Raw genomic sequence first — 25,654 nt, forward strand, 5'->3', positions numbered from 1 at the left:
TGGAAGACCTAGTGTACTGATTTGTAAAAATGGGCGCTTCCTTCAAGACATGGCTCAAAGCACCCCTCCTCCAAGAAAGGCTTTTATCTAATAAAGCCATTCTGCTGTCAGAACACTCAGGCTCCTTGTGGCCTCAGCACAGTGAGACCTGAGTTATATAGTGTCAGTTATTGAAATTGAACTTGCATTTGTTCTAAGTGATGTCCTTCCTTGGGCATCTACAAGTAGCAAGTATATTTCTTTTCCTCAGGGGCAATTAGTGAAGTGTTTAATTTGAGGCATCACATTTATCTTGCTGAATCAACTGATGCCCCATGACCCAAACTGAGCTTCTCATCTACATACATGCTTACGTTGCAGAATTACCAGCTTGAAGGCACAGTGAGTTTCATCTCCCTTTGCCCAGAAGCTTATCCTGCTCATGGTCGCTCTAGTGTCTCTCTCCATCCACCCAATGTTGCAGTGCCCTGTATTGACTTTCCTAAATCACCATGGCCAAGCTCCAAGAAGCAAGAGCCAAACCTCCTCTTCACCTTCCTCAGCATTCCTTCCTTCCTAGAGTCAAATTACAGTTTGCTCTCCATCTTAGGAATTTCCTGTGAACCCAGGCATCTCTTTCCTTCTAGTTCCAGCTCCTTTGATCCCCCCACCAGTCTTGGTTGGTTTGTTCTTTGCTGACATGAGAGATGCATTTTTAATTTCCTGACCCTGTGGTTTTTATCAGGTTCTGTTCTAATTAGTTCCTACAAGGAAATCGTTGCTTACTCCAAGGCATCAGGATGCTCTTCTATGCTTGCTTCTAAAAGCTATCTTTCGCACTTAGATCTGTAATTCTTCTGGAATTGATTTTCGTGTATGGTTTCAGGTTAGGCACAAGATTTATTTTTGCCGTTTGGAGATCCAATCGACCATGTATTGAAAAGTCCATTCTTTACTTGCTTCCCTGAAGTGTCACTTTGTTATATATCAGGTGACTATATATGTGTGTATCTGGATCCTCTGTTCGGTTTTGTTGGTGAGTTTATCTATTCTTGAGCTACTATCACATGGTCTTAAGTGTTATAATAGGTCATGATAGCTTGTAGTATAAGTCTTATCTTTGCTCCTCATCTTCAAGATTACGTTGCCTAATCTTAGCCCTTTGCATTTCTATATAAATTTTAGAATCAGCTCGTAAATGTCTACAAAATACCTGCTGGGATTTTGATTGATTTTAAATTAACTTGGAGGGAATTTATATCTTTATAACATTGAATTTATTTATTTAGGTTTTCTTTAATTTCTCTCATTAATGTTTTATAATTTTTAGTGTAGAGGTCTTGCTGATTTTTTTTAGATTTATTCCTAAGTATTGATTTTTTAAAATGCTATTGCAAATTATCCATTTAAAAATTGACTTTATGTCCAGGGACTTTGCAAAATTCATTTATTAATTTGAGTAGTTTCTCTGTAGATGCTTTTGGATTTTCTGTATATAGTCATGTAATCTGTGAATAAGAGTTTCATTTCTTCTTCAATCATTTTGTTTATTTTTCTTGTCTTGTTGCACTTGCTACCTGCTCCAGCTTTGTCATCTTGTCTTGTTGCACTTCTTGTCTCGTTGCACTTGCTACCTGCTCCAGCTTTGTCACACTCCAAATAGATAACAAACATGTCTATAAAACTTTTTTTTTAAACTCCCCTATTGTGTGAGATTTTCTATGTGCTGCTGTATCCACCCAGAAAATCTTACCTACCTTCATTTTGCTTAGGTAAATCTCATGCCCATTTCATACTTCAGCTTAAACTCCTCCTTCAGGAAGATTTCATTGATCCCTCTGAGACCGGGTGTAGGGAGTGGGAATTGCCTATCCTCTGAGGTAATTAAGAACAGCCCTTAGGATATAAGCTGAAATTGCTTATTTATGTGTTTGTCTCCTCTGTTGAACTTCAGAGGCAGAAACTCTCCCATGTTCATTACTATATCACCACCACTTAGCACAGGGCATGGTGTACCATAAGCACTGCATAAATGTTAGCCTGTCATCACGCTTGTCGTTATCCTAATCCTTGTCTTCCTCCTGCGCATGCTCATCTAGATACTGAAGCATGGCCCTCATCAGTATCAGGGTCCATTGAAGTCGTGGAGTTACTTGTCTTTTCCACTAGCCCATGATGTCCTCAAGGGTAAACAGCTTATCTTTTATGCTTATATCCCTAGTGTTTCACACAGTGCCTGCCTCTTAATAGATACCTAACAAAGGCGTGAGAGAGTGAATTAGTGAATAAATAAATGAACTGGTGGGTGAGTGTTCTTGCTGTATGAAACAGGTCCATACAGAATGACATGAGCAGCAACTTATGGTACCCATACTGCAAAATTATAAGCTGAAAGCCGAAACTGATGCCTTAGTTCAGTGTGAATTTTCCTTTGTCCAGAAGCTCCTCTTGCTCTCAATTCTTCTTGATCTCTCTTCACCCATCCAAAGTTGCAATGTCCAGGGTGGCTGTCTTAAATCATCATTTTAAGCTCCAAGAGCTCCAGAAAACCCAGGATAGATAATTTTCTTGCTGCAAGAATCAAGGCTACTTATCTTAATTTTTAAAAAATCTTCTTTGGTGTTCTTTCCCCCCTAGAATTAAAGTCTGCTCTTTATCTTGGGACCTCTCCCTGAACCCATGCATCGCTTCCCTTCCTGGCTCTCCTCATTTTCCCCTCTACCCACCCAAGTCCTGTTGCTTTGCTGTTTCAAAACCTGAGAGGTGCCGTCTTAAGTTCTCAAATCATGGATTTAATCGCATCTGCAGGAACCTGGAAAGAGATTGGGAAAGACGTGTTTTTCATGACTTGTCATCAGGAGCTGTGATAGCTCAGCCATGATCTCACAACCCAGAGACCTGCACTGAAAGCAGGATGAAATTCTGCTCGGCAGTTCCCCAGAACACCTCATCTCCAACAAGCAGGTGACTTTCCTTCCTTCAGCCTCACCTGGAGGCCTGCCCCTTCTTTGGTGTTATCTTCAACGTTCATGCCTTTCTCGAAGGCGTCATTGCACATTTCCCTCCCATCTGGAAAGGATGGTCCGTCACACTGAGATGGCCCAGGTAGCAGGGCAGCTCCTGACAGAGTCTGCCTTATTGAAGAGTGGGCCTGAGGTGTGTTAATGCTAGCTGACTAGAGAATTGCAGGGAGGCGGGTAGGGCCAATTAACCGGTGAGATCAGGCCCTTGTAGATGCCGACTCTTGCTCCAGGCCTGGTAAGTCACTCACTGTAACTGCACTCCCCCGCTCCCCTCTCACTCCAAATAAACACATCTGCCCAGCCAGGGGGATCAGTTGCTTGCTTCTCCCTGAAGCAATATCTCTATTTAATTCAAATCTTGCTTCTTAGAAGGTCATCTCTAAGCCACTGTTTTGACCTGGGCCAGGACTAGGGTAAGGCAAGTGAGGCAGCTAGGATGGAAAATTTAAGGAGGCGCTCACGCTCAGGTGCTGACTCTGCACTTGCCCGGCCCCAAGAGCCAGTGCCTCCTTAAATTTTGTGCCCTAGGCACCTCCCTTGTCTCATCTCAGTCCCAGCCTTGGTTTTGACCCAAATGTTTTAAGCAGGTGATCCTTCAACACAGCTTAAATAATCATGGTGAGATTCACAGAAATTCAGAAAGCCCCCCTCCCCTCCAAAACCTTTTCCTGTGATCTTTCTACTGAACCGTGGTTTTTGTCGGTCCATGTCTGCCCCTCCCCTCCTTCTAGCCAGGTGAGAGCCGCTATTTGTTGAGAGTTTGGTATATGTTGGGTTCTGAGCTAGGTCTGCTCTCAATTTTTATTTATCATTCTCCCAATAACCCTGTGAGATTGTTGGTGTTATTCCAGTTTGCAGATGAGAAAATGGGCTAGAAGAGGTTGTTCTTTGCCCAGCTGGAAGGGGGCAGAGCCAGGATTTGGTCCAGATCTGCCCTACTCCCCAGCATTCTGTACTCATCGAGCTGCCCCTACACCCGAGAGGGCATCTGTCACCACACAGGGTGAAGCCTTTGAGGTTTTCAGTGGCAGGGATTTGAGCGTAGGGGAAGGCGAGGGGAGAGAGCACCCAGGGGCCCAAGGAAAGAGTGTAGAGAGGAGATTCTGGAGGCAAGGCCAACGGGAGGGAAGGTTGAAGCAGCTCCACCCTCCACTTCAAGCTGTTCGTGGTGGACTTTAGTGTGGGCCAGAGAGGATGGGGCTGGACCAGGCTGAGCCTCCACAGGTTCCTGTGGCAGGGGGTAGCCTTCCCTATGCCAGGCACCCTGGTCTTCACCTCCCCTCTACCTGGCAGCATCCTTGCCCTATAATGGAGCCTGTCTAAGCGCTCTGATATTTGTAGCCAGGGCCTGGACCAGGGAATCAGGTGTCCCTGTGCCTTCGCTCAACGAAACGTCACTCTGCAGTCTCTCAGTGCCCGTTCCTGTCCTCCCCTCCTGGATTTCCTTTTCCTCCTTTTCAACCAGCAAAATCCTACTTCTTCCCCAAGGCCCATTGGGAGTATCGCCTCTCTAAGAAACCCTCTTCAGCTTTTCACTTTTCCCCGGCCTTCTGCAGAATGAAATAGTTCCCTCTGGCCACGGGTCTTCATTCTTCCGGTTTTGTAGGCTCTCCTGTTGTAGGGTTGTCTGTCTCTGAATGCAAGTCAATTTCTGATCCCATATGAGCTCCTTGAGGGCAGACACTGGGCTTCTTCACTGCTTTTCTGCGGCGTTCCAATGCTACCATGCATCATTCTAGGATTTCTTTTACTGCCTTCCCAGAGAATATTCTGTTTTTCCCCATAAAGTTGTTTTAAAGAATCAAAGCACATAGGAGTATATAAAGTGGAAACTGAAGCTCCCTTCTCCTCTCCCAGGTCTGTTGCCCCGTGGTGTCCACTGTGGAACCTGATGCCTCTTCTTCCAGAGGTTTCTCTATACAAACACAAATGCACAGAAACACATCCATCCATAGACACACTTCTTTGATTTTTTTTTTCCAGTAGCACAAACTAGGCATATGTTTTGTGGATTCCTTTTTTTCTACTTAACAGTGCCGTGTAATCTTGGGTCCTTTTCAGTGCATACAGAATTGTCTCATTTGTTTAACAGCTATGGGTGGATGTACCATAATTATTAAGTATCTTCTGTTGCTGGATATTTGGGTTGTAAGAATTTTTCTGGCAGCAGAATTCCTTGTGCTAAAATATTTGCACGTTTGACTAAGTATTTTTATGGCTTAGAGTCCTAGAGACGGAGTTCCTGGGGAAAATAGTATATGCCTTTGGATTTTGGATGATATTACACAGTTGCCTCCAAGGGAGTTGAGCAGATTTTCCCTTTGAACAGTGAATAGGAATGCCTCCACCCCATTTCCATACTGGAACCTTACCAATATTGTATATACCAATCTTTCAAACCGTTGTGAAGGGCAAAAATGAGATCTAATTGTGGTTCTGATTTACATTTTTTTTCATATGTTGGTAAAGTTAATTATATTTTGGTATATTTATTGCCATTAATTTTGCCTATTGCCGTCCTTTATCTACCTTTCTTTTGGACTGCTAATCTTTTTCTGTTGGGTTCTTTTATTTATTTATTTATTTACTGGGTTGTGTTGGGTCCTCATTGCTGCGCACGGGCTTTTCTCTAGTCGCGGCGAGCGGGGGCTTCTCATTGCGGTGGCTTCTCTTGTGCACGGGCTCTAGGCATGCAGGCCTCAGTAGTTGTGGCGCACGGGCTCGGTAGTTGTGGCGCACGGGCTCGGTAGTTGTGGTGCACGGGCTTAGTTGCTCCGTGGCATGGGGGATCCTCCTGGACCAGGGATTGAACCTGTGTCCCCTGCATTGGCGGGCGGATTCTCAACCACTGCGCCACCAGGGAAGTTCCTTTCTGTTGATTTCTAAGACCACTTATTATATTGGGTAATTTTTTATTCAGCATTTGTTTGTTATATGTACAGGAAATATTTCCCCCAGTTTATCTTTTCATTTGTTCATTGAGTTATTATTATCACTTTTAATGAAAGCTTTTTAAATCCTTTCTAAAAGTTCAGGGTCTCTTTTCTGTAAAATATGAGTGTAAGCTTTGAACTTCAACCTGAGTTCAAACCCAGGCCACACAGCTTTCTCTGTGTACGTGCCCAAGTCCCTTAACCTCTCTGAGCCTCGGGGTCCTTATCTGTTCTTAGAAGTAACGTTGGGAATAAATCAGACAGTGGCACTGAGTGAGCATTGGCAAAAATGGATGGAATTAACAGAGAACCACCTCTGGAAGCTGGCAGTAGGCCCTCTCTGGTTTGATTCTGCCCCACGCCCCCTCTACTACCTACTGTGTTTCTTCTCTCAAACTCTCTTCCTTGGTCAGGGGTGGCGGTTGGTTCCCTTTAAATACGCCCTTCCTTTTCCCACCCTGGAAAAATCCAGGTGAGAAGACTCTGGCTGTCTCCTCCTTGATTGATTAGGAAAGTGGAAAAAGAAGGCATTCCTTAAATTAGATGTCTGTTCCCCTAGCTAGGCCGTCTGGCACCTGACAGAGGTCACCCTGGCATTCTCCCACTCACATCGCTGAAACTTACTAAACTTCATCATTTCAGCCTTAGATCAATTTGCTGGATTCTCATTTCGTTTTCCAGTTGTTCATTCCCTCTTTCACACAGACTAGTAATTTCAGAGGCTGTATTATAATTTCGAGATGTTGCTTTAGAAGCATTACAAAACATTAAAGTACATTTAAGCCTTGAATTGTCACTTAAGATTATTGCGGGAAATGAGGGCTTTCTGGATCATAAATGTGACAATAGATTGAGAACACAGCCTCTATTATGGCTAAATGGGGACAAAGGGGAAAGAAGTGTTAAGTACGCAGGCACTTCTTGGTGGGTGCTAAGGAACCCAGGGAAATGGAGGCTGCCGCTGGAGGATGGGGGCTGGCCTGGGTGGGAAACTTGCGAGGGGGACGCACCATCCCCAAGGCAGAGGCGCCCAGAGCACCCTCCCTACCTGAGAAGCATACCGGGCCCGCCGTGGGCTTTGGGGGCACAGACTCGGGGCCTGTCTGGGTTTTATGATCATCTGCCACCCCACTCCATCCTCCCCTATCTCTGTTTCCTCTCTATCTTTAGGATCACCCTCTCCCGGCCTGGCAATGCCTTTAATATCCGGCTTCCCTTAACGCCAGGCTGTCTGCCCACGCCGCTGAGGTCCCCATGGAACTGCAGAAGGTGGGAGGGAGGTCAAGGGCGCCAACAGCCCCTGGACCAGTATGTGGGCGTTAAGGGGGCCCTGCCCCGCGTGTCTCTCTGCTTCGGGGCAGAGTCAGCTAAGAGCGCCCGCGGAGCTCCCGGGAGCCTGCAGGTGTTGCAGCCAGAGGGGCATTCCGCAGGGGCACAGCAGCCGTCCACCGGCAGGAGCGCCCCGTGCCGGCGGTGGCCGCGCCCTCCAGGTTCCCCTGGGGCCTGGTCCCACTTGGTCTCTGCTGTGATAGGCTGGCTGCTGCACCCCAGCATGTACTTTCCCGGGGTGCTGGGTTTCTGATGCGGGTTCTGCACCCAGCAGACTTCCTTCTGAACTTGAGGCCAGCTCAGCCAGACAATAAGTCACTGCGGGGCACACACAGACCATCTCCTACACGGGGCTCAGCACCTCCTTGCAACAGGACTGGGACACGTGTGTCCTCGGCGGCCAGCCGCGGCGGCAGCAGTTTCAGGCACTGGGCAGGACGGCCGAGGAAGCCAGTGAAAGATTGGGCAAGCGCGAGCGTGTCTCTGCAACAGGCTGCTTAACGTGCTTGGTCGCAGTGAGACGGAGCGGGTCTCCAGGCCTCGGCACCTCTGAGCTCTGTCCCAGCAGGGAAGGGGGAACTAACCTCCTTGCCTCCAGCGTCCAAGGGCTGAACCCTGTGGTGGCAACGTTAGCCCCATTTTGCAGATGAAGCACAGAGAGGTCAAGGAAGCAGGGCAGAGGATGCACAGGCCGGAGGGAGAAGAGCTCTGGGTGGGCCCCAGAGCTCTGTCACTGTAGGTGTCCTAGATGCTCAATCACCTGAACACCGAACAGCCTTCAGACCCCATCCCTTGCCCAAGCGAGACCAGGGGCTCTTAAGGACCCCCTGCGTGGCTGGTGCCTTTCCTGGTGGGTGGGGAGGGACGGGGCTCGCTCCTCTCCCCTCTGTGAACGCAGTCTATGGCTGCCTTGTCGTCCTGCAGTTCCCTTGGAATCCTTGCCCTCTGACCCCGCCACTCTGTCCGTAAGCTGTCCTGCTCCACATCCTCAACCTGTACGTGGGCCAGAGTCCCATGGCCCTGGCCGGCACAGGGCCTGGGGCAGGCAGTGCCTGGCACCGGTGTGTTTCGACTAAGTGGCTGAATCGTGCCTTGTCATTTCAGCCCTGGTTCAGATGGGATGGCCCTTCACCCCTGCCATCAGCTGACTGTGTCCTGCCGTCTAGTTGAGTTCACATGTCCCTTTAGGGCAGGGGCCAGTTCTGCTCGCTCTAGACGCTACCATATAAGTGCAGTTCTGCTTAGAGAGAACATCGGGGGCCTTTGGCCAGGGCACTGCTCAGGGCCCTTCTGAGCCAGGCACAGCCTCGTTCTTGTCCTTAGAAACCCTTGAGCGCTTGGTGCCCGGGGACCAGTTGCCCAGCTGGAGATTTCTCAAGAGTTTCCCAGGTGCTAGGGAGTAAGTGGCCTGCTGTCCTGTGCAGGAACCCCCCCCCTCCGCCGAGATCACCTGTTCTCTCCTGAGCCCGGAGGCCCCAGCTCCCTACACAGCTGGTCCTGTGATGTTGGCAGTAGGGCCTCAGATGAGTAGGCCCTTTGGGTTGGAGGTCTTCCCAGGATGGGGTTTCCCAATGCCGTTTGGTTGATGACACAGTCATGCGAGGGACATTCTAGGGAGGGGCGGGGCCTCTCCTCCCCCCCCCCCCCCCGTCCCCACTCCCCCTTCTCCCCCCTCACTTCATTGTATTTCCTGGGATGGTTAAGCTCAGAGCCACACTGTCTCCAGGCCTGCTGCAAACACCCGCCCTGCAGTGCCCACGCCTCACCTCTTGCGGGGGACCGTGTAGCTCAGAGCGCCTCGTTTTCCTGCTGGATGGGATCAGTTCCTCTGCACCAGACGGGGAAGGTGGTCCGGGTGGTGGTGGGTGCCCACTTCTGCCTGGAATCTTCCCTGCCCACCCTCCAGTGTCTCTTGGGAATAAGTTTGCTTCACTTGCTCACACCCAGACACTTCCCCTCAGCCCTTTTCTTTCTCTGTTTCTTTCTCTGTCACCAGTGGGTCCTATTCAACTCATCGAACCACAGCTTTTGCATTTTTGGTATGTCCACTCTCCAGGGAAACCTAGAAAGGCCTACTATGCATCTCTTCTGCTTCAGTGGTTTTCCTTTGGCCACAGCTCTCACCTGGCCTGGGCCCAGCCCCCAGAGCCCCTCTCTGAGCTGTCTCTGGAAGCTTTCCAAGTTCCTGCCTTGTGTTCGGAGTTGGCCGGCTGAGAGCTGGTCCCTGAGCTCGGGTGAATTCCCTTAGCTCATTGCCGAAGGGTCTTTCAAAAAGCAGGTTAACAGGGAAAGAAGGGTGTCATTGGCATGGCTGTAGATGTCCGGGACTTGGAGCTTACAGCTCCCTGCGCCCGTGTCCAGGGCTGTCGGTACCCAAGGTGCGAGCCGACCGGACGGAGATGGTCAGCCATACGTTGCGACTTGTGATAAGCACGGCTTTATTTTGTTTTCTAATTGAGTCATTCAAAGGAGGCTGTTTCGCCGTCACCACTGCCAGCTCGCTTGTGAGACAGTCAGGGCCCGAGAGGTCTCTTATCGCCTGCCGTCCCGGGCACATGACCCATCTACTCTAATACTTGCCAAGCTGCCATTTTGAGGCACAGATCAGGGCAGTTGGGGTGCAGCAGAAGGGCGAGTATGGTGGAGGCAGAGAGACCCAGGATCAAACCCTGGCCCAGCCCGTCTAGCTCGCATCTTCGGACATGTCGATGTTTTCTGTTTATTGTGTGGACTGCATGACACCCAGCTTCCAAGGTTACTGTGAGGACTTGAATTCGTAGAGCTCCACACTGGGCCTGGGACAGGTCATAGCCTTTTGGCTCCCTCATCCTGAATAAGAAGGCGGCTTGTCTGTTTCCAGCCCTCCCGTGGGGTGCTGGGGGCCTGCGTTAGAGAGGCCCCATCACAGAGGTCAGGCTGGAGGTGGAAGGAAGATGCATAGAGGCGGCCGCAGCTCCACCCAACTCTGCACGAGCTCTCTGGCCCCTCAGTTCTCCAGGAGGGCGGCGGGCAGGACTTCTGGCCTGGGCACGATACTGACCAGCGTTCTTGGCCTTTCCCAATCCATAGGAATTGACTAGAGGCCAGAGGAGAAATTCAGGCGAGGTTTTGCGGGGACCCCTGCTGCAGCAGGAGGGAGCGAGAACAAGTAACAGGTCCCCTTGCTCGCTTCCTGAAGGGGGGGTGAGCTGGTTCCTTATATAGGGTGAGGGTGACGGTAGGGGTGTGTCCAGGGGTCGGGCCGGAGGGGGGGCTTAGGTGGTCTGCCCACCCCTCTGTGGTGTTGAGTGCAGGGGGCACGCGTGGTACCCAACACCCGGGTTTTGCTCCTGCCTCTTCAGAAGCGGCAGTTGGGTTTTTTGGGTCTTTTTGTATCTTGTTGTCCATAATTTGCCCCAACCGTCCATGCACACAGTTATTTTTAGTCCCATTTAGTTTCTTTGTATTTTGCTGCTGGAGGAGATGTTTGTGCTGGTGCAAGCACTGCAGCGAAGGGTCCCAGGTCCCAGCCTGTCTCAGGGACGGTCCTCGCAGAGCCTTGCCCAGCCATCCAGAGGGAGCCGGTGCCTGTTAGGCAGGCGAGAAAGCCTCAGCACAGAGTTTTAGTGACTTGCCTGAAGCCACACAGGTGGAAGAACCCAGCACCCTGGGCTCTCAATTCCAGACACTGCCAGGAAATCCTGAAGGGCGGCGAGTAAAGAAGAGATGATGGGAGAAGGGAGAGTTGGGGGTGGATCATGAGTGACAGTGAAGTGGTGTAGGTGCTGCTTCAAAAGGCAGGGATAAAGTACAGGCTTCTAAAGGATGCTCAACTATGCTCTCTGCATCTCCTCCTCAACCTGCCCTCCAAAGAGAGGAAGGCAATAAGGATTCCATGCACAAGCCCTGGTCTGGATATAGCGGTGCGGGTGCAGATTTAGTCATGGCTTTGCCACTCACTTGCTGTGTGACTTTGAATGAGCTTCGTAACTTCTCTAGACCTTTCTTTCCTCATTTATAAAATGAGAAGGTTGGATGAGATGATCTCTGTTGGCTCTTCCAGCTCTAAAACCTTCTGTGATTATTCAAGCAAAAATCCCAGAGCTCTGACTGTTGCGATTGCTTTGAGATGGGAAACCAGCGCAATTGCCTTAGGAAGGAGGCTTGTTCCTTTTTTCTTTAGCTGGGGAAGGCTCTGGAATAATGGAAAAGCCAGAAGCAGCCTGGCAGATGATGCTGGGGTAGAGGACTCCTCTCCCCACCCTCCTTACCCTCTTCCTCTCCTCCACCCTCTTCCTCTCCTCCACCCATGGCAGCCCAAGCCTCTTCTACCTCCCAGGAAAGTGCTTCATTTGTATCTCAATGCCCAGCATAAAAGGAAGCCAAGAATATCTAGGGTGGCTGAGTTAGTTTCCTAGGGCCGCCATAGCAAAATGCCACCAACTGTGTGACTTAAACAACAAAAATTCATTTTCTCATGGTTCTGGGGGCCAGAAGTCCAAGATCAAGAGGCCAGCAGGGTTGGTTTCTTCTGAGGCCTCTCTTCCTGGCTTAACAGATGGCTGCCTTCTCACTGTGTCCTCACATGGTCATCCCTCTATCTGTGTTGTCTGTAGCCTGATTTCCTCTTATGAGGATACCTGGTCACTGGATTAGGGCCCACTTTAATCACCCCATTTTAACTTAATTAACATTAAAGACTTTATCTACAAATACATACAGTCACATTCTGAGGTACTGGGGTAGGGCTTCAATATATGAATTTGCGAGGGGAACAGTTCAGCCCATAACAGGGAATGACATTTACTGTCCATGCTGGAATACTTTTAAAAAATATTTTTGAACTTTTTGTTGAAGTCTAACATGCATACTGAAAAGTACACATATTATGCGTTTACAGCTTGAACACATTCGCATAACTAGGTTAAGAAACAGAGCATCACCAGTACCCCCCCCCCCCGCCTCCCCTGTGCCCCCTTGTACTTATCCCCTAAGGGTAGCCATTATCCTGACTTCTAACACCATGCGTTTGCTTTCCTGTTTTTCTGCTTTGTATACACAGAATCATATAACATGTAACCATTTGTGTCTGCCTTCTTGACTCAGCATTATGTTTGTGAGATGCAACCGTATTGCAGGGTGTGGTTTATTCTGCAAATTCCCACTGCTATATGCAGTGTATAGTATCCCATTGTGCAGATATCCTATTTAGCTACGCTCTCTACCACTGATGAGCTTTTGCGTGGTTTCCAGTTCGGGACCCTTCTAGAAAGGTTGCTGTGAACATTCTTGTCCGTGTCTTTAGGTGGACGTATCTTACGCATTTCTGTGGGCACGTAGCTGGGAGTGGATCTGCTGGTCATCGGGCACACAGATGTGCAGCTTTAGTGGAGACTGCCAGTTGGTTTTCCGAAGTAGTTGTGCCAGCTGACGTCCCGCCAGCAGTGTTTGAGCATTCCAGTTGCTCCATATCCTTGCCTACACGTTCCCCCCCCCCCCGCCCCCGTGTATTTTTATTTTAGCCATTCTGTTCAATATGTGGTTATATCTGTGGTTTTAATTTGCATTTCCCTGAAGACTCATGATGTGGAACATCTTTGAATTTGTTTGTTGGCCATTTGGATAGTCTCTTTTGTGAAGTTCCTGCTCAAGTCGTTGGACTATTTTTTTCCCGACCAGATCATCTGTTTTTATCTTGTTGTGTTGTAGGAATGCTTTCTGTCGGTCCATGATCTGCTTTAGGTTCGTTAACCTTATGACATTTTATGATCCTCTTAGTCCGACCTCTAAATCTATAAATGAAAAATCAGATTTTCGGTAGTTAAATGACATCCCCAAGGTCACACAGCTGGTGAGCGCGGCGCTGGGGCCAGAATCCAAGGCTGCAGTGCTTTCTCGGAAGGCACTGTGATAAGTACTCGGTATTTTAATCCACCCACAAATAGCTTTGATTGTGTGCAAGGTCACGGCAAAGCATCGATCGCTGTTGAAATTGCACTGACTTGAAGTCAGAGACTCCGCCATTGATGGCACTGGGCTCCACATTCACCCTCTGTTTTCTCATTGGCCAAATAATAAGGCTCCACTGGATTATGTCCTCGATATCCCTTCCAACTCTAAATTCTACATCCAAAAGTACCTTGCATAAAGGAAGAGAAAGGGTAGCTGGTTTTTTTTGTAACAGGAAACAAGTAAATAAGCATAGATTTCCTATGAAAGGAAAGGATTGGATTGCTTTAGTCAATAAAGAGAAAAGAGAGAAATCAAGCTTCGAGTAGATAAAGTCCCAGTGGTATGAGTGGTAGAAAGCAGCCACTAATCCTCTCATTCTCTTTTACTTCAGATGGGCAAAAGAAAATGCTTATTTACAGAAGGAGGGATTCAGTTTATACCTGAGAGACTGAGTGATGTTACCTGAGGAGAATGAAGAATTGCCCCTGCAGGTCACATTAAATTAAAGAGATTTATATAATTGGCATTGTTATGGTTGGAAGTAAGAGAAAACTGTATTCAAGTTGGCTTAAGAAAAAAAGAGAGAGAGAGAAAGAAAGAAAGTGAGAAAGGAATGAAGGAAGGAATTAGTTCATATAATTGAAAAAGTCCATGGGTAGGTCTTATTTCAGGTCTGGTAGGGTCCAGTCTCAAACAGTGTCAGAAATCCTTTACTCTCTCTTACTATGTCTTTGCTTTGCTTTCCTTTGCATTGACATCAGTTTCAGGGAAGGCTCTCCCATGCTGGGGCAGTCATAGTCACAGGCTTGCAGATTTCTATTTTCTTGGTTGGGCAACACCAACAGAGTATTTCTTTCCCAGTGGTTCCAGCAAACGTCCCAATACTGTGTCTGGTTGGCCTGACTGGGTCCCGTGTCCATCACTGAACCGGCCACTGTGACTCTGATTGCCCACTCCTTCAGCATCTATCTACTTTTGGGGTTGTAGAGTGGAGTCAACCCCCAAGCTGAACCTCAGGGATTGTCAGGGATAGTGGTTCCCCAAAGGACTATCAGGGTGCTTTTACTGAGGAAGGGAGGATTAACACCTCTAGGCACGTGCCAAAACTGAGAGCTACTTTACCACCTGTGATATTGTGATTTATAATAAGAAATATATATGTGGTCTTCATCCCCATTTATGGCGCAGAGCTTCTAAAACTTTTAAAGTTTCTCGGTGAAGAGAGCAATCAAGGTGTCTTTTGTTATGTTAATGAGGTGACTTTTGGAGGGACCTCTGGATGGGGCCAGTTGCTTGGAGAACCGACCAGTGATTAGGGGGCTAGAACTTTCAGCCCCACCCCAGATCTCTGGGGAGGGAAGGGAGGCAGACTGGAGACTGAGTTCAGTCATCAATGGCCAGTAATTTAATCAATCACAGCTATGTAAGGAAACCTCCATAAAAAATCAAAATAAGGCGCCTGGAGCGCTTCCAGGCTGGTGAACACACGGAGATTTGGAGAGAGTGGTGCCCCAGAGAGAGCTTGGGAGCGCCACACTGTCTGCTCCCCATGCCTTGCCCTCTGCATCGTTTCCATCTGGCTGTTCTGAGTTATATCTTTTTATGATAAACCGGTAATCTAGTAAGTAAAATGTTTCTCTGAATTCTTTTAGTTGCTTTTTAGCAAATTAATCAAACCCAAGGGAGGGGTTGTTGGAACTTCAAATCTATAGCTGGTTGGTCGGAAGGCAACCTGGGCTTGCAACTGGCATCTGAAGTGGGGTCAGGGGAGTAGTTTTGTAGGATTGAGACCTTAGCCTGTGGGATCTGATGCTGTCTTCAGGTAAATAGTGTGAGAATTGCATTGAATTGTAGGACACCCTGCCACAATGTTAGTGCGACCCAAGTGCAATGGTGTGCAGAGTACTATGCTTGAAGCAAGATGGTGGCAGAGATACTACTTTGTGTTTCCCCCCAAACCCAGGATTCTAGGAAACAGAGAGAAAGGGAAATAACATTTATTGAGTATCAATATGCCAAGTATTGACATACAGTCTCATTTTATATTGCAGTTGTTACTGAAGGCAAGTTCGCGTGCCCAATGCACGGTGAGGCCAAACAATACCAAAACGTTGGAGTTTGGAGCACAGAAAGGTTTATTGCAGGGCCGTGCGAGGAGAACAGGACGGGTGGCTCCTGCTCAAAAACCCATGAACTCCCCGAAGGGTTGCAGCAAAGCATTTTTAAAGGCAAGGTGAGGGAGGGGTGTCGTAGGGTAATGTGATCAGTTCAGTTCTCTGATTGGTTGATGGTGAGGTAACAGGGCAGATAACACATCCATCCTTAGGCGCCAGAAGGTCTGGGGGCCACATGTTCGTGATCATCAAGTAGTTAATTTCTTCCATTAGGTGGTGGTTTTTAGCATCTGAAAAACTCAGGAAATAACGCATGAGATACTATTATCTGGGTACTTCAGAGAGGAGCTACAGCAGAGACTATGGGGGAGGGGGTCTGTTCCAGGAAAGGCCCCATAGGGTCCTGCTCGGTTACACCATCATCCTATAAGGAAGATATTAATTTCCCAATTTTGCTATCAGATTAAATGATAGCAAGAATGTGAAGTAACATGCTGCCTGGGGTCACACTGCTAGTCAGTGGAAGATCCCAGTTCCCAGCCCTGGGGTCCTGATCCTAAAACCACCCTCACTTACAGGGCTGCCTTCTAAACCTGGGCTTCACTCATAAACATCAGTTGAAATAAAGAGCCTTGGCCCTGGGAAAGGAGAAAGGGGCCCGGCTTTGGTCTTTCTCTTTGCCTGGAGCTGGCCAGACACATGGCCTTGAATGAGTCTCCTGGGGGCTCTGGACCTCCCTTTCCTCATCTGTAGTATGGTGGGGCTGGACAAATCTGTAAGGTGCTCCAAAGCCAAGTGTGATCATCCGCGATCAGGTGAAGCGGGGCGCCTGGTGATGCCGGGTCTGGGCTAGGTGCACACACCCTAAGGTGGCTCTCGAGTTATGCTTTGGGCTTCTGACGGTGCTCAGTCCCAAGAGGCACCAGGGCAGGCTGACCCCCCCACGCCTCCCATCCTTCTGGTGCTTTGTTTCTCTTCCCCGCCTTAGATGCATCTTGCAGCCTGTGCTCTCCCCACCCGACACCTGGACCTTACCCCTGCCAGTGGCTGCCCCCAGTAGAGCCTTGTTCTGGGAAGCATTTATCCTTCGAGGAGTTCCAGGGTTTCCAGAGCTGATGCCCAGAGGCTTTTGCCGCCTTCTGCATCCCAGCCTGCCTTTCCTGGGTGGGGCTACTTGTGTGAAGAGGCTCTTCAGTCTCCTGCAGTTTTCTCCGTCCATTCCTAGATTTGTTGTCACTTCAAACCTGAGAGACCTGCAAATTCTAGTGTGACACCAGGCAGAGCTCTGGCAGGAGAGAGGAAGAGTCCTGTTCCTCACCCATTCAAGGCCAGGAGGTGGCCTGCCTGAGGGAAAATGGGGCTGTCCCACTGCCTTCCTGCCCTGTCCGTATCCTGGTTCTAGAACAACCTGAAGCCACTCTGTTCTTTGCACATCTTTCTGGGGTGGGGTTGGGAAGGTGGTCTCTGATTTTTCTCCTGTAAGTCCGAAATTATTTTTAAGGTACCATTATCCTAAGCAATAAAATGATGTGTATGTGGGGTGTGTATGTGGGGGGTGTGTGTGTGCGTGTGTGTGTGTAATGTATTTATATATATCAGTGCAGTAGGATTCCAGTTTAGTCGGAAATTCAGGATGGGACTTTGGTACACGTTTTGATGGAATTAAATTTTTTTTTCATACATCCAGTGAACAAGTTTTGGCCCTACTGTGCTGTTCTGGGCATAAGTTGATGGGCTTTGCTTCTCCAGGTGCTCTCAGTGAGCCAGACATGGGAATTCATAGTTACACTGGTGTGGTTGAGCTGTCATGGAAGCAAGGACGAGGTCCGGGAAGATTCCTTTTCTTTGAATGGTCAGGGAGCCCTTCCCAGAGGAGAGAATACTTGAGCAGGTAAATTCTGGGAGTTTCTTAGAATCCGTCTTGGGCAAAGACCTGGTAGGTCCTGGAAATGTGAGTCATCTGGAAAAGCCTGGGGCTCAGGAAGGGAATGGTGGAGGACAGCAGATAGGTGGAGAAGGGCCCGGATGTGATGCTGAGAAGTAAGGCCACTGGAATGTAGATCAAACATCAACTGGGCATCTTGTTCAAATGCAGATTCTGACTAGCGGTTCTGGGGTAGGGCATGAGAGTCTGGATTTTTAGCATGTTCTCAGGGGATGCAATGGACCACACTCTGAGAGCAAGAGTGAAGGCGCTTAGGCATCACTGAGGACTTTACATAAGGGAATAATTATAATCTCTTGAATTTGTAAACCTGGAAATACTAAAAAAAAGTATATTGTCTAATTTAATTTATACAGTATCCTTGTAAAATGTGATGCGTATCCCATAATTTTTGCAGGAGGATCCTGGAGTACAGGGAAGTCAAATAACCAGGGTTTTGTTACTGGAAAGGGGCTTAGAAACCTAAGACAACTCCTCATTTTATAAGCAAAATCATCTGTCATCGCTGAGGTCATTCTAGGTCTGAAAGCGCATGTTTCTGTGATTCGACTATGTTGCTCTAGTTACGCCACTCCCTCAAGACGAAGGTTGGGTGAAAGTCTTCACCCCATTCTGGGACGTCCCATGCTTGCCTCCCTCTCGGCTAAACTCTGGGAGAGGGTGTAGGATTGGATTTCTGGGTTACAAACATGGAGCAGTGTGATGGGGGTGATGTACTTGAATTTGTGAACATCCTTGATTAGAAGATCCCAGGTTTTAGGCTTTCTGTCTTCCACTCATTTTCTTTGTAACCTGAACCAAATAGGTTCAGTGTAATGCATGTCACCTTCTTCATCTGTAAAAATAGGGCCAGCAGCACCCGTCCCACCTACCTCACTATACGGTTAGAGCATCAGACTGGCAGGTCTTCCCACATGTATTGTGCACCTACCATGTGCCAGATGCTGTGCCAGGCACTGCGGATGTAGAACAGGACGGACCCCATGGAGCTCCCATGGCTGAGAAGACTGGCATGAAAGACATGTGTTCCAAGTTAAATATATCCAAACGTACAGCGTGCAGCCAAGAAGCATGGGGTGATGGGAGCTTATAACAGGGGGCTCAAACATGAGGTCTTGGATGGCTTCTTGGAGGAAGTGGTCTTTCAGCAGAGAACTGAACAATGGATAAGAATAAGCAAGGTGAGGAGAAGGGAGCCTGGCTGGATAAGAGCCCCAAGGCAGGAGGGAGTTGGCTGGCTCCAGGAAATGAGAAAGGGTGAGGTGTTGGACGCAGACACAGCACACAGGGTACAGGAAAGCCTGAAAGAATAAGTTAGGGCAGATCCTATAGGACTTGTTAAAGATTTGGAACTTTATTCTAAGGTTTCAACTATTCTGAGGTTTCAGTAATAAGCCATTTAAAGGTTTTAACAAGGGGGTGACATGAACTTTTCAACTTAATGAGATGATCCTGGCTTGTTTGGAGAGTGGCCTGGGCAGGAGTGATTTCGAACAAAACGAGCTAGTGAGCTTCTGCCTCATCCAGGCATGAGATAAGGGCAGCCCCATTAGGGATCTTACAGTGGAGTGGTGAGAAGGGGGCAGACTGGGGAGGGAAAACTGACAGGCTTAGAGATGGATTGGATTTGGGAGTGATGGGGAGGAAGTAGAACAGGATGACTTGCAGATTTCCAGCTAGAAAAATCTCAGTGAATGGCGGTAGAGTTTATTAAAATTGGGAGCAGAGGAGGGAGAGCAGGTTTCAGCTGGTGGCTGGTCATTACTTCAGTTTGGACGTGTCCCAGTATAGGTGCAGATGAGCTATCCAAGCCATGACATTGAGTTGGGGGCTGGCGGTGGATGCCTCCTGAGGCTGGCAATGTTGGTTTGGGCCCTGCATATCCCCACATGTGGTATTTCAAGTCAGAGGCATGGAGGTGGTATCCAGAGAGGGGGAGTGAGATGAGTATAGAGCCAGGACAGAGCCCAGAGGTGCTCTGCTGTCACTGAGTCCAAGCTCGTACTACTCACCACATGACAGGCCACTGAATTGAGAGACGAGTTGTCGGGGCAAGGAGTAGTGACTTTATTCGGAAAGCCAGAAGACCAAGAAGATGGTAGCCTAGTGGCCCAAAGAACCATCTTGCCTGAGTTAGAATTCAGGCTTCTTTTATACTAAAAGTGGAGGCATGTGGCTCGTTGTTGCAAACTTCTTGGTGGAGGAATCCTTTGTTCTTGCAGCTGTCTGCTTGGGTCAGGTCAGGATGTTTCTGTAAACTTCCAACAAGACAGATGTTATTCTCTGTTCTGCAACTTTTTATCTTTATATGAATGGAAAAGTGTTATACCTTTAAAGGTCAGAGCCTTGAGGGTGGGCCATCCTGTCTATTTCAGGCTATAGGCAACATTCTTAACTTGTAGCAAAAGCAATAGAATACAAAGGTTGAAGTAAAAGAAACCCATCCAATATGGAGTCAGATTTGTTCTTCCCTATTACACTGCCATTTGGTCATCAGGTTGGGGAGACAGCAAGTGAGGTAACAGATGCAGAATAGCTTTAAAAATTAAAGCAGGATGTTATTGTTGGACAGGACCGGATTTACTAAATATGAATAATAACGCGCATCGTTGACAATTACTGCTGCACTTGGATAGGAGAGATGATACTTAATGTTCCCAAATCTGCAAGACTATTTCCTCAAAGTTCTTTCTGCCCCTCTGAAAAGAAAGCCCATCAGGAGGGATTTATTCTTATCATGTCATGCTGCAGTAATTTCATTTTCAAATCATTAACAGGAAGGCATCCTCATCCGATCATTCTTGATACAAAACCTTATCTTAGAAGCCTGACACCATCTCCTCAACTCTTCTGAGAGCTTTATGGATTTCATTTGAGACCCTCAGCTTTAAGTAAAACACAAATATAAGCCTGGATTCTTCATGAACCTCTTTTGATATCTCTCCCATCAGCTGAATTCATTTTTTTGCCTCCTGTTCTGGCATTTGGTTATAGATTGTTCCAGGAATTTCATTGCTAACTTACATGATATGAGCAGATAAAGCGAGCTGAACTCATTATCTAATTTACTTTGAAGCTAAATTCTAGATGGTATTTATGGGGAGGGGAAGAGCAGCCTACGATGAGTGAGAGTAGTCTTCAATGCCGAAATTAAATGAATTTTCATAGGAAAGTATCCTTCCCCGAACTGTTCCTGTGCATGGGAGTGGGGATGGGGCAGAGGTTATTGCTTTCCACCAAATAAATCCAGTCAAAAGCAGACATTCTGTAGGAGTCTAGCCTGCCAGACTCCTATTCAAAGGTAGTTCACTTCTTTGAATTCCATCAAGCTTCTGGTACAGTAACAGGAAAGTTTATTGTGTTCACCTTACGTGAAAAGAGGCCCTTTCAAGGTGATACCTTTCCTTGTCATAGAGTGTGTTAGAGGGGGGTTTTATTTCTTGACAGTTGAGATATTCTGTTTTTTACCATGACACCTAAAAAGAAGAAATTTGCATTGGAATACCCTAATTTGAATTTGGGATTCAGAAAGCATTTGATCTTCGATCCTCCCGAAGGACTCTCCAGCTGAGGGCAGGCTACTGGGGCAGCGTGTTCAACACCATGGACCCTGGACCAGGCCACCTGGGTCTAAGTTCTGGCCTTGCCCTCATCAGCTGTGTGAGTTTAGGCAGGTCACTTAACCTATTCATACTTCAACTTTCTTATCTGTGTAATAGCAGTGAAATTCTGTAGGGGCTTTTTGTACGGTTTAAATAAATGAGTGTACATTAAGTGCATAGAAGAGTGTCTGAAATACACGCACTACATTAACTTTAGCTGGTATTACCTCCACCCTGGGCAGCTGATTTGGATTGTATAGTAAGTAGTATGAGTGGCCATTCATTGACCGTTGCTATGCTCTGTGCTTTGTATGCATGTATCTCCTTCAGCTTTTCTTACAATAATTCCTTGAAGTAGATACTATTATGTTATCCACATCACAGAGATATAAGTCCGTGGTCACAAAGCTGGTAAATAGCAGGGCTGAGATTCAAACCCAGGCCTGTGTGACTCCAGATCCCAGCGGTTAGTACCATAGCTCAGTCTGCACCTGTGCTGGGACATGTGCAAACATGCTGTGGGCACTGGGTGTGGGTGTGGATGTGTGCTGAGAGCGGAGGAGAGGGTGGAGGAAAGAAGAGAGGATGGGGATCATTTGGAGAGGAGGCCTTCTTAGCCTAATTAACCGGGTAACAGACAGTTGTGGAGCTTCCCTGCCCCTTGTCATTCTTCCTGGAGAGGAATTCTGAAAGGACAGGAGGTTGGGGAGGGCTTCAGGGTTCCCATCTTCCTGGAATTTGGAATTTTTCCTTCTTCTTACAATGCTACCTTCTATCAATTTTCTTCTTTATTACAGTCTCCACTCCTTGCTTCTCTAGCTCCTTGAACCCCCAAAACCTGTATGTGTGTGTTGAAGGAGGGATAAATGAGTCAGGGCTTCAGAGTAGAGTGGCGGGAGCCCCGTTTCCAGGTGGTGGAAAGAAGTTTGGCCTGGAAATGAGGAGATCTAAGTCTTGGTCCTCTGTTACTGACTAGCAGGAAAACCCTAGTAAAGTCACAGAATTTTTCTGGGCCTTTTCTGTGAGTTGAGGATTGGAAGGTATCTGACATCTTGTGGTTCTAGCCAGCCTTCTGGATTTCTGACCTTTGGGAGCTATCTTGGTGGCAGTGAGAATGTTCGTGGTAAGGTGGTGGTGGTGATGATGGTGGTGGAAGGGGAGATTGAGCTGGTGATGATGGTATACATGGTGCCAGAGATGGTAATGGTGGTGGAGCTGGTGATGGAGATGGTGATGATGGTGGAAGTGGTGGCAGAGATGGTAATGGTGGTGCAGGTGGAGGTCATGGTCATGGCGGTGGAGATGGGAGATGATCAGAGAGGTGCTGATAGTCATAACTAACAATAAGCCCTTACTTGGTACCAGGCATTGTACTTAGTACTTTATGTCCATTCTCTCATCTAATCATCCCAGCAGCTGTTGTAATCTCCGTTTTTGCATATAAGAAGCCTGAGCTTTAAAGTCTGAGCATCCCATCCATGGTGGGCAGAGTTGCCTAGGTCAGGAGGAGACAAAGGTGCTGGTGCTAGGATATATGTCACTGGAAAATTTATGATAGGCATAGAGTGGGAGGGGAGTTAATCTGGGAAGTTAAACATCTTCATGTTCTGCTCTCCCCAAACCCTCTCCCTCTACAACCAAGTTGTTCCCAGGTGGATTTAGGGTCATAACTGCAAGAGTTCATTCTCCTGAGGCCACGTAGTATATAACAGAGAAATAGTCTCCCACCACCTTTACCAGTTGCTCTTCTAGGTGATTCCTCTTCATTTCTCTATGAGTTTCGCCCTTTGGTTCAGACCCCAACACTTATGCTTTGGGTTTTGGGGCTGCAGCTCTCTGATAAAGACTTGTAGCATCTTCATGGGGGACCGTGATTTAGGGGGTCCCTGAAGTGAGTATTTTGGGGCAAGTGAATGTTCTCCAACATGTGTCTTTGGTAACTGTGTCTTTTCTATATTCTGTTTCACCCGTTGACCCTCACCTATACTTTGTACCCCATGAGGCCATCTTGGAGAGAAACAGGAGAAGAAACGGGTTTATAGCTCAGCGAATACAGGGCTGGGATAGTAGTGCACGGACTGGGAGACTAAAGCTGCTGGCATCTGAAGGCGTTTGTCAGACCCAAGACGCCTCACCGGTGTCTGGACCTCCTTCTTGGACCTGGGGGTTCTGGCCTTGCTTGAATGAAAGGTGATTCCTTCTTTCAAGTCCCACTCTCTCCTCCTCTTTTCCTCAGGATGGGGATGGTAATAATCCAGGCACTGGGTCCTGTGTCAGTAGGCTCAGTGTACTGACCCCTCTGGAGGGGGAAGCTGGCTTCAAATGGATCCTATATACATGAGGTGAATGCATGTGAAATGCTCTCCGGATATCCAGCCCCTCACCTGACCTCCAACACCCCTTCTCCCTCCTGCAGATGTTTATTGAGCGATTACTATGTAAAGATGTTCTGTTGTGTGCTGAGGATATGACAGTGAAGATGGAACATCCTGACCTCATGGAGTTTATGGTCTAGTTTACACTATAGTGTTACAATGACAGGGGCAGGAGGTAAAGGTGCTGGTGATCTCATAGCAGGGAACCTGATAGAGCCTTGTGGAGACAAGGAAGGCTTCCTAGAGGCAGTGACACTTTGCAGACACTTGTAGAGGCAGTGGCGTGAGAGGAGGAGAGAGGAAGGGAGAGAGAAGGGGAGAGCAGAGGATGAAGAAGATGTGGTCTAGGCAGAGTGGTCAGCGTGTGCGGGGGCCTGGAGGCCAGAAAGAACAGATGGGACGGCTGCTTGCCCCACCTGGGCCTGGGCTGCCTCAGTCACAAGCACCCAGTGCTGGTTTCCCCAGGGTCCTGGTCTCGCGACACAGAGGGGCCTCAAGCAGGAACCAGGACCCACAGGTGCGTTGGCGCCTCTCCGCACTCCTGAAATGCCCGTGTTGCCTCTGCTGCGTGGGCTTGGCTGAGCCCTGCTTCATCCAAGAGCTGCTTGGTTTCGTTGGGCTCTGGGGGGAGCTCGTGACCAGTGCAAACACCGTAAGACTGGGAGGCCCTATGTTTGGACTCCTGGGCTGTGTGAGTTTGGGCACCTCTGCCCGCTTCTCTGAGGCTTCTGCTGGCCCACCGGTAGACTCATCTCTGAGGGTTTTTTTTTTTTTCCAGTGCTTGCATTCTGGGGTTTTAATTCTCTACCATTTGCAGGGAGCTAAATTCTCTTAGAAACTGCAGGCTTTCAGCCATGAAGCAGTGTTTATAAGTGGCACGGCCATCACCGGGGGGTGGCGTGAGTTGGTCCCTGGAGAGGATGGCCCCGTCATCACACGGTCTGTCGCTTCCCCCGCAGGCTTGGAGGGCACCATAGCCCCCATTACCACCACCCACACCTGGGCCGTGCGTTACTAGGGAAGAAGCATTCGGCTTCACTTGTCTGCTGAGAAATAGCTACAGGCTTTTGTAGCTACCCCAGACACAGGGACATCACTATCAGCTGATTCAGAACAGACTGTATAGAAAGCCACACAGGTACATACGGTTGAGATCCACATAGAAAAATATTTATTTAACAGTTTTCAGTTGACCCTTGACCATGCATTCATAAAGGAAAAGGAACAGAGGCGCTAAACCACAATGACGACCCTAATTGCTTACTTTGAGTGCAAGGGGGTGTCCTACAGCTCCCAGACAGGAGGGCTTGTTTTAGAAATATATATATTGTTGTAGTGATGTATAATTTTTCTTCTTGTACTGAAGTTTATAGAGCAGAATGGGATGGATGTCATGCTTAGCAAATTGCAGGCCATCTGGAATCTGGGTCTCTGGTGGATGGAGCCACACTGGGGGGACCCCCCCCTTTCCTGGGCTCCATCGAATAGCTGGGGCAGGGATGGGACATCAAACCATCTGTCTTCATGGACAGAAGCAGCCGTCTGTGGCCTTTACATCATTTTAAAGCTGTGACCTGCACCCTTCTCTGAAAACCAAACCCCAACAGCTCTTCTAGCTTCTCCTAAAGAATATTTCTCAATAGGAAAGAGAACAAGGTGGCAGATCAGAGTTTTAAATGAAGGTCTCTAAGCTGATGGGGTTATGGAAAAAGTGACCACAAGGCATCCAGGCAAGCCCTGGCAGGGTCAGAGGACATAGGACATGGAGTGGCTCTCAGCGGGGGGGAGGAGGCAGGGGAATGTCCAGTGCACAGCCATCGCCTGTGTTCCTCACAACCCATCCGTGCTGCTTCCAAAGCCCCTCACTTTCCATTGGCAAACTTAGCAATGAGTGGTGGCCATCCTTCTAGGAAGCCACCTGTTAGCCATTAAGGAACGTGCCTGCGGCTGATCCAGCCATGGTCTCAAAGCCATCCAAGAAAAAAAGGGAAGCGGTGTGTGCTGGCAACAAAAGCAAGACTGGATGTGGCTTGGTTATGGTGACCTTGGGAAAAAATGGAGGGGAGAACGGGGGGAAGAAACAGTGCAGAGAAAGGAGAGACGCCATTGCTTTCCTTACTGGAGAAACATGTAAAGAAAGAGGGGGAAAAGGAAAGGAGAGGGGAGCAGGGAGAGGAAAGGGGAAGGAAGGGGAGACAGAAAGAGAGGGAGAGGAGAAGAGAGGTAGGGCTGCCCTCAGGAATGAGGAACCAGTGGGAGGAGTTTCAAAGTTACTGTCAGAGCAGTATTACACTCATTCGAATGTGATGCTTCAAAGGCAAGCCTGTGACAGGGTGTGGCGGGGTGACGGGGCCACACCAATGCCCACTGAGCCAGGCTCCACCTCAGTCTGTGCTTCTCTTAGACCAGGGGTTCTCAAATTT

At 48.2% G+C, this 25,654-nt stretch overlaps 1 protein-coding gene and 1 pseudogene across 1 annotated transcript in view; one reads left to right on the top strand and one right to left on the bottom strand.

Moving 5' to 3' along the window:
- Positions 1 to 3,037, bottom strand: part of LOC118897755 — an 85,643-nt pseudogene extending 82,606 nt beyond the window's left edge.
- GPR39 (G protein-coupled receptor 39) overlaps positions 1 to 25,654 on the top strand; it is a 235,237-nt gene that overhangs the window by 202,109 nt on the left and 7,474 nt on the right. The gene's annotated exons all lie outside the window — the stretch shown is intronic.

Source organism: Balaenoptera musculus, chromosome 7 (genome assembly GCF_009873245.2).
Source record: "Balaenoptera musculus isolate JJ_BM4_2016_0621 chromosome 7, mBalMus1.pri.v3, whole genome shotgun sequence".
Lineage (NCBI taxonomy): Eukaryota > Metazoa > Chordata > Mammalia > Artiodactyla > Balaenopteridae > Balaenoptera > Balaenoptera musculus.